This window comes from Halyomorpha halys, unplaced genomic scaffold, assembly GCF_000696795.3.
Source record: "Halyomorpha halys isolate HHAL.00 unplaced genomic scaffold, Hhal_1.1 Scaffold685.1, whole genome shotgun sequence".
Classification (NCBI taxonomy): domain Eukaryota; kingdom Metazoa; phylum Arthropoda; class Insecta; order Hemiptera; family Pentatomidae; genus Halyomorpha; species Halyomorpha halys.
The window spans coordinates 177,179-191,077 of record NW_027109568.1 but is presented as its reverse complement, the minus strand read 5'-3'; positions in this window follow the sequence as shown (position 1 = coordinate 191,077).

The window sequence follows — 13,899 nt, the reverse complement described above, 5'->3', positions numbered from 1 at the left end:
TAATATTTCTGATTAATTATTTTTATATTCGTCCAATTACTAATTTATATTCTTGTACCACTGTGTAAATTGTATCACGTCATTAATCGATTATACAATATGTCTTATATTTGCATTAAAACCATGCAGATACTAGTTATAAATCTGATCTATTATGATAAAAAAATCTCAAAGCACAGAGAACGGAACATTCTTCTAAATGGGCCACTATCATATAAAATAAATAAACTGGCAACCTTACTGGTATAAAATATTTCTATAGAATTAGAATAGACGACAAAGAAGATGGCAGAGTGCCTGGCGTCAAAGTAAATATTTAAAAAGATTTGAATTCTATTTATGTTTATAAGATTAAGATATATCGTTAATTATTTTTAAACCTTTTAATATCACTTCATTAGTCTTTGTTCTTTAGGTCTTAAAACTATTTAAATTGAACGTTAAAAATATTATAACGAAGCGTATACATTTAATTTAAATATTCATTAACTAAATAATATTTCTACAAAACACTGTATTTTGGTTTTCGGCACACTTTTCCTTGCACATTACTTGCAATTTAATATTTTGTAAAGTGATTCAAATAAAAATTTCTTCTAAGGAAACGTTTTTATAGGATTTGAATGATTATTTTGTTTATTCCACATATTACAGTGACCATTTTATTCGGCCGGGTTTGTAAAATACTATTCATTGTTGGATAAAAGTGTTTGGCTCTAAATTATTATTTGTAAGAGTAATTGAATTGATTACCTTAAATTTCATTACCTTTAGACTTAACTACAATTTTAGTTGGTATAAAAATAAAATCAACATTTTATTATTTTTTTTTTATTACAATGCTACTGACTCCAGAAACCCCGGTATGAATCCGGCTGGGCATAAATAATTGTTTTCTGTTACACTGTAACCGTGAGTCAACCCTATGGGTTCTGGAGCTCCCTGATGTCCACCCACCATTGAGTGAGTAACCTCAATCTGAGTTGAACATGACTTTGAAACATATCACCTCCATGTACAACCGTTTTTTTTTTTTTAAACAGTGCTTCCATATAACTATTGAACCCATGACCCACCATGTCCTTGGTTTACATCATTATTATTTTAATAGGACATATTATTTTCTATGATTTCACATTTAACATATCTCCCATTTAATTAGTAATTTTTTTATTTCATCTTCGATGTTTATGTTGGTTATTGTGTCAGATAATACATAATTATCAATTTTTATTTTGATAAGAATGAATTAAAAAATACAGAAAAAATCATTTTGTAAATCAAAGATTTAGTTCAATAAAACCTCAAGATAGTTAAACAGGTTCAAATTCAGATCTTAGAAAAAAGTAAGAGAACTTTTTTGTTTTTTATTTTTCAACTTAAACAGATACTAACAACAGTTAATTAGGATCCTTATTTTAAATATTTATAAGAGTTGAAATGTGTTTTAAAAAATCAACTAATTTTTTCTTAATTTTTATTGGAATGAAAACGTTTTTGTCAACCGATATAAGTCTAAATCTCAGATTAGCCTTCTTAGAGGATATATATTTTCCTCTGTTCTATCTGAGACAAAATTATATTAAACTGTTTTTATTTATTTATTTAATGTAATTTACAAGTGTAAAAAAGTAATAAATACAATAAGTAAATATGTGGAATATTACACAAACACTTGTAAATCAAGGTAAGGAACCACCCGTACTTCAAGCATTAATTTAAATTAGAAGGTCCCGTGGCCGACTTCTTTTCAGACGCCTCGGAGGATTATCAGGGATTGTTAAGGATGGAAGATTAAGAACTAATGGTTTAGAATGGGTATGCATATCGGAATGAAAAGATGCATATCTGTTTTGGGCCAAATCTGTAACGAATGGGATATTAAGGTCTTTGTGGATGAGTTTATTTATAACGTAATAAGGAGCATCAAGGATTTTACGTTGAGTTTTGGATTGTAAGGATTGGATGCGGGCGGAATTTGATGGTTTGGTAGAGCTCCAGAGCTCAATTCAATATGTCCAAATTGGTCTGATTATCATAGTGCATAATAATTTTTTGTAGTGAATGGGAAGTTTAGAGCGTTTGTCAAGAAGATGTTACAATCGAAATCTACGTGCAGTTTCTTGTCGTTTGAGTCTTGTATGTGGATGCCAAGAAAGTCTCTTGTCAAGCTGGAGTCCTAAGTATCGAAGCTTTTTAACAGGCGTTAGATATTAAACTTTAAAGTCAAATGCATTTCAGTTAAATTTCGAATCTAATAAAGGATTTTGTAACAAATAGAACAAGAATGCTATGTGCCGATTATGATCTGATCTAATCGTATGATCACTCCTAAACAATAACGGATAAATGTGAACTAGATATTTTATAAATCGTTTGATATGAACACATTTCCGTGAAAACCATTGGATAATGGTTATTATTAATTTAACCAACAAGCACTTTTCTCTTGTACTCACAATGTAAACTATTTTATATTCCTCTTGGAGCTTTCTCCATTAAACTAGTTATAAAGCGAAAATCATCCAAAGGATTAAGAACTTCATAATTGGAGTCGGTGAAACTTATGATGAAATTATATAATCGTTTTGCAAGAAAGTCAAACGCATCAGAGAACATAATCCACTTCAATGGATTTGTTGGATTTCTTTTGGAGTTCGATAAAAACGAAAAGGGAGCTAAACCAAACAATTTTCCAAGTAAATATATTATAATTATGTATATAATACTTTTATAATTATGTATTTTATTTATATATGATACTATATTATATATAGATATTACATAGTTATATATAAAATAGTTTACATTTGGTATTTATGTACTAAATGGAATCAAAATTAAATAAATATTAAAGCTTTAAAGCGTATTTTATCATGAGATATCTACGCCTCCCTCCCATATCCTCTGGCCATCAAGTGATGGTTTGTTAATTGAAACTGCATTGGAACTGAAAAAATACATACAAATGTAGAGTAATGATATGACAAAGCCATAATAATAAAATTCCTTTAAAAGTAGTTTTAGTTCAGGATGAAGGAATTATTATTATTGTTTTATAAAAAAAAACTTTTAAGAATAGTCGGCCAATTCAATTAATAGTTCCGCAAAAAAAAAAATCATATGTTTTCAAATAAATTTTATCAAAAACTTTAAATCTTAGAAAAATAATCCTTACAATAATAAAATCGATATATTAGATGAATTATTAATAGAATGAAATCGATAGTACTCCTATTAATTTATATATATATTTTTTTTATTAGAGGAGAAGATGGTTGGGGGTGCGGTCAAATTAAAACACAAGTAAGTTGAAGCAACTTATTTAATCGTGGCAACGTTTCGGCTAGAAATTCCAACCATCTTCTCGTATAAATAATTCTTTTGTTTATTTGTGTTTTTTTTTCCTGCTGAACGCACCTCCCCCCCCCCCCCCGACTTATCCTCTTATATATCTACGGTCAACTATCTTCACCTCAATTTTTTTTATCTGAGTTTTTAACACCTTTTTTTGTGTTATTGTTTAAGATTAAAGTTTTAAGAAACATTGTTGAGAAATGAAAAATGCCTCAGGATTTCCCCTATTTCTCGTTTTACTGGATATCCTTTAGTTTTACTATTTAAGACACATTTTTCACCGATAAGGCGTTATTTTTAAAACTCTGATCAATACGCAATGTTACTGTCGTGTCTATTCTAGAATTTTACATTAAATTTTCAATGAGAACTGAGTGAGCTAGCTGTTATAATGATACATATTTTTACAATAAAGTTTTTTAACACTGTAACGATGAAATAAATTCGATATCAAACATTTATTTTCTTAAACCTCCTTTCTCTACTTCATTGAAAACATGATTATATGCCCATATTTTACACAACACCCAAATAGCTTGGGACTAAGCCAAGATATCTCAAAAACCATTGGAGACGATGATAAGGCAATAGAATTGGTGTTTCAGTGTTTGAAATCACAAAATTTACTGACAAAAATATAACTTGATCGGAAGAAAAAAAAAATAAATAAAAAATAAAATAAATAAAATAATCAAATTAAAAAACAAATAAAATATAAGGAATATTAGCAAAATTAAATAAAATATAAATGGCGTTGATGACCAATGAAGTTTGGCGTCACTAAACAAACAAATATGATTATAATCGTAAGATTAAAAGCAAAAAATATGCTTATAGTCACAATTAGCAATATAGAAATACCTAATCACGCTTTCACCAATTCAGACAACATAATTATAAAATAAGTAAATAAATATTCTGAAATAAAACCTTTTTTTCAGTCTTAATTTATTCATATAATATCAAATTGCGACGTTATTTTTGTTCTCGACTGTCAATGATTCAAACCAAAAAGGAAATATCGTCCCTGGGGATTCCTATGCAATACTGATATCCTTCGGAATAAAACTGGGATTCAATGTTTATAGAAAAGGCATAGAGCCAATAGACACTGAGCCATTGGACTCGGTATAAAGCAGCAATTTATCTGCAGGTTCCTAATGCTCCTTCAGGTAACGCCGCCATTTCTCAGAAGCATTGCGGTTAGCTTTCTGCGGTACCATTTCCTCCTCTGTCAAAGGATGGAATAATAAGTAGAGAGGCATCTGGTAGATGTATCCATATTTCAATAAGTCAACATCTATATTTAGAAAGAACGTTATGCTCTTTGATAGAGAGGGTATTATTTTTTATTTCGTTTACATACTTAATACAAATAAATTTTTATTGATGATTACGGAAAATCATTGCCTGATCCCACTTGCTTAGAGCAAAAATCGTATGTCAATCGATCAATGTATTTTAGTCTATGGTATAACGACAATTATTCTTGCATCGAGACCAAAACAATTTCGTTCTGTAGTTCTTATTGTCTTCGACTAAAATACCCCTCCGTATTCCCCTAAACTAGAGAACCTTTTTTTATGGAACATTGGGTGTATGAGTTGGTATCTAAGAACAATTCAGACTTAAGAAGAGTTTTGTACAAAAATATTCAGTAGCGAATATTATAATTTCCCTAGAAAAAGAAAATATAGAAACGCTATATAAATCGCTCATAGTGATAGTAACCGAGCACACCAACCTGCCAAAAAAAGTAAACAGGTTTGGTAGGATTGGACAGGTGAACTAGAAGTACTAAATGATCAATATTAGCATTATTGGATGCTGTGCAGTAGGAAGAGATGGTAAAACCTGTATCTACAGGGATATATACTTACCTATCCTTAGATACGGCGGAGAGAGTTGAGTGATGTTATAGGTCCACATGACATGACAACCGGTGCTGTCATTGATACTGAGATGGAGTTCTTACCTAGTAGAGCAATAAAAACAAAGCGAAACTGCGCCGGGAACGTAAGGATTGGAGACCAATTTGAGGTGTCTCCATTGAAGACAATTTTTGAAAAGCGATAGCTTAAATGGTTTAGGAATGTTTAACGAGCGGATGAAGAGAAAGAAAGAGAGAGGATGACGATAAAAGCAATGCCAGCAGGTAAAAGACTAAAGATGAAGAGGCAATAAAGACATAACCATAGCAAAAATGATATAACAGCAGGGATCGGGAAGACTAGCGGCGCTTGATAGAGACCCCTCTTAGTACACGAGCCGGGAAGAAAAAATAGCAGTTATCTCACCCCAATTTTTGATTACTTTAATGAAAGCTAAGTATAATTACTAGTCAAAATGGATGAGTCTGCCAAGTATAGGTAGGGGGATTAAAAAATGGCGGCTGTTTCAAAACCTTAAAAAAACATTGATTTTTCATTCGGAGCTCTATTTCTTAAAAACTACCAACAACACTAGAAAATCTAAGAGATCATTATTTAAAGAAGAGTAAATTTGCTGAAATATTAGCCCTAAAAGAGCTATTTACGTCCAATAGTTCTCGTGATATAGCTTTTTCAAAAGCAAAACTTCTGAAAAATCTACCGAAAGATTAGTAGTTAGTTAATTTATTTTGAGAAATCTATATCTCAGGAACTATGTGACGTACATATGTCTATTATCACTAAAATTAAAGCTAGTTTAATGGACTATAAAGAAGTGTATGACCTTTACCTTCGTAGGAATAGTAGTTTCCATGATATTTGCTAAAATAAATTGATTTATAGTTGTTTGGACAATAAATTTGATTTATGAAAAACTTTATTTTAGAAACCACTGGACGTACTGATGTCTGCCAACGCTCAAATTAAAGCTAGTTAAATTATGAAGGAGTAGTAGTTTTTATGATATTTGACAAAATAAACTCACAAATGTTAACTTCTAGTTGTTCGTTTAAATGTTGGATTTTTGAAAAAATATAACTCTAGACCCATAAGACGCACATATGTTTGCCAACACTCAAAATAAAGGAAATTTAACTTACTATAAAGTAGCTTATGACACTTATCTTCGTAGGTGTAGTAGTTTTTATGATATTCACATATGAATATAAATTTGGCAAATGAAAATTTGTCCGAACAACTAAAAATCAATTGATTTTAGCAAATTTCATGTAAACTATTGCTCCTACGAAGATAAACATCATAATCTACTTTATAGCTCATTAAACTAGCTTTAATTTGAGTGCTAATAGACATCTGAAATGTTGCTTTTTAAAAAGCTATATCTCGAAAACTACTTAACGTAAATAACTATATTAGGGCTCATATTTTAGCAAATTTACTTTTCTCTAAATGACGTACTCTTAGGTTTTCTTGTGTTGTTCCTACTTTTTAAGATATAGAGCTCCGAACGAAAAATTAGTTTTTTTTATCGCTTTGAAACAGCCGCCATTTTTTATTTCCCCTACCTATACTTGGCAGACTCATCAATTTTGACTATTAATTGTACATAGTTTTCATTAAAGTAATCAAAATTTGGGGTGAGATAACTGCCTTTTTTCTCCTCTTGGGCTCTTGTACTGTCTATGCTAACAATGGCTCAAAGAAGAAGAGAAAGAAAAAAAATACTAATATTTTTTTTTAATAAATGAGTAGTCAAAGTAATGTCTATAACATAAAGTTAACGAAAGAAAATTAAAAAAATATTTCTAAAAACATTTTAATTTCGTTGTTACTTTTAGTTGACTCTTCACCGAGTAATCGAAAACTCAAATTAGTCATCACTCTCTCCCTGATTACTCATTTTCTCAAACTCTTACTCAATTTCCTATGTGTCAGATTCGGATTGGAAGAACTTTTCAATCGATAGATAATAGGCTACTATTGATTGCAAAGGATTTTTTTTAATTAATACAGAAGACAATTCATTATTTTATTAAGAAAATTATTTTTATGTTTTAAAAACTTATTCGTTAATCGATCTAGAATGAGAATAATAATTAACAAATTCAATGTTTAAATAAGATGGAGAAGAACAGTACTCTGTAATTTTATATAACGATGTTGATTCAATTAAACGATTTCCAGGATGGAGATCTCTTAACCAGCTCCTTTTTAATCTCCTTCTGGTAATGATGCGCATATTTACTATTGGCGTTTGTTGCCTTCCTCTTCCGGTATTGGCAATACGATGGAAGATGAGTGAAAGATCAAAGATTGAGTTATAAAATTGAGTTTATATTCAATAGATCGAGACAAGTATGGACATGTATTTAGTTTTTGTATAGTTTAGTAAATGTCTTTTTATATCATCAAGTTATCTTTCTTTCGTGGTTAAGTTTAAGTTCGTTTATTGTGTCTTTAGTGGAATTCGGTTGTTCATTTGCTGAATGTATAAACAGTGGATAGGTGTCTTGTGACGGTGGAGAGGTTTTTTCGTTAGTTGAGAATAATAGTGGTGAAAATCCGAAATCCACCACAAGATAAAAACCAGGGTCCATAATTTTACAAAACTTCCCCTTATTATTTATTTTTTCCCTTTAATTAGTCACCTTTTCAGGAGGGATAAACAGGTGTTCGTTCAAGATTGACATGTACTGCTTCTACCTTTAACAAATCCTGAATTCTATTCTACTTTGTCATGGTGTTTATTACATTCTACAGGCAAGATGATGTTATAAAATTTCGTCACTTGTTTGGTTTTTCTTGAACTCGAAAATATATTTTTTGTAATATTTGACAATGATTGCCACACAAGCGATATGTTTTAATTTTTTATAGTCCTTCAAAGAAACCATTTATGTAACTTAAACAAACGTGTTTAGTTCAGAGATGCCAGTGGTATATTGTAGAACCAGCTTAGTGAGTTGGTCGAAGTTGTTGTTTGTTTGTTAGTTTTGAAAGGGCGTTTAACAGCCTGGTCATCAACGCCCGTTGGTTGTTGGCTTTGGTAAGGCCTAGTTGTTTTAGTCATAGCTTTGGTATGGTGTACTGATCCGAACCAATTATAATTAAATTTGTGGCAATTATAATTTGTTTAATAATCGTTACGATATTGGAAAGGATGGTGAAAAGCAGATAACTGACTGAGTTTCTCGAAGTGATTTGACTCGTTTTATGTAAACATTTACATTAAGGGAACCACTATTAACCCTTGAGGTACTCCAGCCAAAACTAGACAAAATAAGATAATCAAATTAGACATTAAAAAGTTTTGGAATGATAATTATTATACTTCTAGCACTAGGATACGTTGTAATTTTAAAAATATTAATAAAAGTCTATAAATATAAAAAAAAATTAACTACATTAACACTATGCACTGTAATACATATTAAGAATGTTGAACAATAAAGGCAACGCTGAGAGGTTGATGCCTGGGTATGCACTCAAGCAGGACTTGAAAACCTGTTGTCCTTGGATGTGGAGAAACCAGGCCCTTATAGGTTACATCGTATATGAGACTTCTCGCTCGCTAAACAGTAAGAATCTACTCTCGACCCTATTACCAATTTGTTTTTCCATAATTATTATTATAACAAATAACAAATTAAATTTTTATATACAATAAAAAATTAACAAACAACATAAACAAATTATGTTTCTAGAAAACAAGGGATGGGTCTCAATTAACCTAAACAATATTGTAAACGGTTTGTGAATTTCCATATCCTCATCTCAATATATGAAGGTTTATTTGATTTTTGCTTGTAAATACAGATATTTATATTTAATTTCAGTTATTAAGAAAAAAAAATCAAGGAAAGAAATAAGCAAAACTAATAATGTTTCTAAATTATAGAGATAGAGAAACAAATGTACTAAAATCTAACTTAAGCTACCCAACTTTCCAATTCTGTTGAATAATTATCAACCGTAATAATTTATATAAATTTTCAAATGTTACCTGATCATTAGAATATAATAATTACAAATTATTTTTTGCTTTGTATGTTGATAAAAATATACTATGAAGCTTTTTTAAATTTTTTTCTGCTTTTAAGTATTCCGAAAAATATTTTATTGTTAAATATTTATCAATAAGTAACAATTTCATTTTATACATATTAACTGCATACTTTTGTTTTAAAATAGATCGCATCGTTTAGATTTTCAGTTATTCTAGTTATAATCCTAAATGTGATAAAAAAAACTTTAACGAAAAAACTCCATTAGAACATCATGCTGAAAAATAACATAATATTGATTTTCAAAGCGTTAAAATAATGTACAAATAAAATAATATTTTTAAAAGAAAACTTAAAAGGAATGAAGATAACCTATATTTGATAATGGCCAATAGAAAATGCCAAAACGTTACATACATGTGAAATGTATGCGTACTGTACGCTAAAACTTTGACAAATTTTTATTGTTACATAGTTCTATATTTAAAAATATGAGCCTAATGTAAAAGTTGTTTCCTGAATATTATTGATTAATATTTAATAATATAACACAATCCCACTCAGTAAAGATTTTTATAATAAATATTATATTTAAGACTTTTAATTATTCTGTATAATTTTATCATCACCCATACTCTCACTAAGGCTCAAACACCAAATTTATTATTAAAAGTATTTTTAAACCAGCACTCCACTCTTCATCCATCTCAGAGAAGGGACACAGCGCAATCTACAACGCTTCCAAGATACAGTGTTGCGGAAGATTGTGGGGCCAACATAGCTAAATAAGATGAAGAGAGATCAACTACACGAGCTCTTCGAACTACACTCCGTGCCTGAGTTCATCCAACGAAGGCACATAAAGTTTTTCGACTCTCTACGGCACCAAAAAAATCCACTGTTGTGGACCCATACACCAGCGCCCCCACCGGTGCGTTGGGAACAAACCAAATAAAAATTCAGAAACGACGTGCCAGGACACAGTTATTAGGAAATAAGTTTTTTAAGTTTAGTTTAAATCTCAAAACCAATGTATGCCCTAGCACATTATAAAATTCAAAGAACGCTCACTACAACAAAATTACAACTCAAAAACACCTTAAAATGTAGGCCACTACAGAAGAAGGAAACAGTGCGGAATCAAAATATATATTGGTATACACATATTCATGCTAAAAACAATAAATTTCAGAAATAGGGGTTATGAAAAAAAAAATTATTGTGGTTCTTACATTTTTTCTTTTCAGACGTTAACTGAGAAAAATACATTTTTACTACAGGATTCTAGGTCATCTATCATAAAGTTTATTGAGTTATTACCATCAGGCGAAGAAAAAGAAATCGGTAATGACCAGTTAACATCGAACTTCGGTAACTGGTTAAGCCAAGTTATAACCTCCACTGACAACACAAAATTCAATTTTTCACATTTCGATCTAATATAAAGTTACACCATTCCAGCCAGATCAATGTATACTTTTAGAAATCGACAAAACCGTCTGTGACATATTCAGAGCACTGATATAATAAAATATTTATTTTTTAAAAACATTTATTTTATTAAAGTTAAAAGACTTTCATAAGACAATTTCTAGTAATAATAAAATAATAGCTAACTATTAAGTTAATCAACATTGGTTAGGAATGGTTCATTTATCCGTATTAATATACTATAGATTTTATTTTACATTGTAGGGTGAACTGGGGTAATTTATTCAAAAAAAAGTTTTAACTCTTATTAGAAAAAAAATAATTTGAATTATATTTACCCGTTTCCTCTTAATTTATAGGATTTAATGAGAATTACGCAATGGCAAAAGATTTCTCATAAAAAAGAATTTCATTGATTTTTTTAAACGACTTCCTCGGTCAATTGGGTCCAATGTGTACACGTTGTTATGTTCTCATACTATATAAAGTATTCTGGGGGGGTGGGGGGAGGAATTAGTAGAGATGGGGAGTAAATAATATAAAAAAAAAAGGAAACGATGGAACAGATTGCTGAACTTACATTTTTTACCACAACAGTTTGATTATTAAAAAAAATATTAATTTCAGAAATTTTTCAATGATGAGAAGATAGTTGAACGTGGATAGTATATTCAAGGAGAAGATGGTGGGGCGTGCGATCAGAAAATATGTTGAAAAAAAAATTATTTAATAGTGCCAACGTTTCGGCCAGAATTTCCAGCCTTCATCCGGGTTAAGAACAAAGAACAAGATGACAACCAATGAAAAAAAAAAATGAAAATTAATAAAAATAAAGTAATGAAAGCAGTGGAAAATAAAACGTATATATAGGTAATTAAATATGTAAGTAAAATAATATAATTGAGGAAATAAAAATATAAAGTTATTTAATGCAAAGAAACAAAGAAATATGAATATTGATAAGTTAAGTTAAACAAAGAAGTGTTCAGAACATATGATAATTATAAAATGTGGTGAACATAACTAATAGCGTGAGTAAGGAAAAATAAGAAAAGAATAGAGAAGGAAAAGGGAGTAAAAGAACAGTAAGAAAAAGAGAACAACATATAGAACTCTCCTACTTATAGAGGAGATCAGAAATCTAAGTGAGCTCAGCAGCGCGAGCGGTAAGACTCTTAAGTTAAAAAATACGTTACAAAGATGATAAAATTATCGGAAGGTGAGAATACATTTCAAGTTATTTGGATTGGTAAAAATAAGAAATTGAAAATATTTAAAAAAAAAATTCTTTTTTTTATTTATTGGTTGTTATCATTTCCTTTATTTTTAGCCCTGAAGAAGGCTGGCAATTCTGGCCGAAAATTGGTACTACTAAATAATTTTTTTTCGACTTATTTGTGTTATTTTCTAACCCCAACCATCTTCTCATATATATTTAGATATTTTTTTATTTTAAAATTAAGAAGCTCCCCTCATACTTTACTTTAAGATAGTATTTATAATTTTCAGTGAAAAGTGAACATCTATAATATTCAGTAACCAAGCTAGCACCAAGATTCATTTGTATAAATAAGAAGTAAAAATAAAAAAGGACATTGTAAAACAATGGTGGCCATAAAAATTATTGACAGTACTAATTATGAGGTTCGAATGAAACATAAATGTTCGGAAAAGTGTTTCACATTTTGCTTTTCTCGGATGTAAAATATGAAAGTGCTTTGCACTCGGAAACTATTCTCACAAAGAAGTCAAGTTAGGTTACTGTTAGGTACGCGGCGTCTTGTCCTCTGTTCTTGGTAGCAGTTATCAGAAGTTGAGAACACCACAAAAAATATTAATATGGTTTCAGATAAAATGGACACCATTTTTGAACCATTAAAACTTTTCCCAAGTTCACTCTTCGTAGAGAAGCAATATATTACTTCAGTGTTTTTTAATTAGTACATTTATAATTTTTAATATAATATTCTAGTATTTTAATTTATGATTACAATTCATTTATAAAATCATTAAAAAATAGTTTTATTTAAAATAATTAAAAATTCATTTATTATTTTTTCCTTTATGGAAATTAATTAAATTGCATGTATATTATTTATACATATATAATCTTATTGGATTAAATATTGAATCCTATTCAAAAAATAAATAATATTTATAGTTAATTTAATTCCACATAAAATATCCACCTAAATGCATATTTGCCTCGTGCTCTACATAACCAGGGAAATTTTCAGGGTAATGTCATGCAATCTGCTGTTTAATGGATTGCCTGTGAGATTTAGGGAGAAAATATTACAAACAATTATCTCGAAATACATATATCTTTTTTTATGAATTTCGAACTGTCCAATTTCCAAATCAATATTTTATATAATTTGGGGTAATTATAGATAGTTGGACATTTTTTTTTTTTTTTTTTTTTTTAGATCTGGGCTGACATGCACTCTTAAAGACTTCCTAATCCAAAAGGGCTGGTGCGGTGCACACATTTACAAATTTCTCTATCATCGTTATCACAATAATTTTTTTTATTTTGAAAAGACGGGATGGAAGACGGGAATTATGGACAAAACATTTCTATTGCTATAAACATTAGTACTTCCGTGTTCCTCGATTTAGGAATAAAGAATGTAAATTTTGTTCCTTTTGTTTGTAAAGAATGTAAATATACTACAGTTTGACAAAAGTTAACGGAGTCTTAATGCTCGGGAAAGATCGGGCGGTCTCGGCGTTTCCAGTTTGGATCGGATTTTATTATTTCTTTTTTATCCCTTAGTTAGTCATAAAATCCTTAAATATTTTATATTAACTCATTTTTTATTGAAAAGTGTTTATTTTTTTTTTAATAAATGAAATTAAAAGTATTTTAGTGAGAAATTAAAAAAAAAATCTTCATTCATGCCCTTTTATACTATTTCAATTAGGATCAGACATAGCTGATATTAAAGATCATTTAATTGTTTATTGGCTTTAATAAAAATTGTCAGTGCCTCTTTAAAAAAGAAAAGAAACATGAAAAATCCGAATAATTCTATTAAGTAGTATTTTCAAACGATTTTATCAAAAAATATGTCACATCTCAGACATATACCCTCCTGTAATATCTAATTTCAGTTTTAGGCTAGACTATTCACGTACACACGGAGACTATTTTGCGAACCTTGATCATTTGTTTAAATTGAAATGAATGGACAAAATGTTGAGCAACTTCA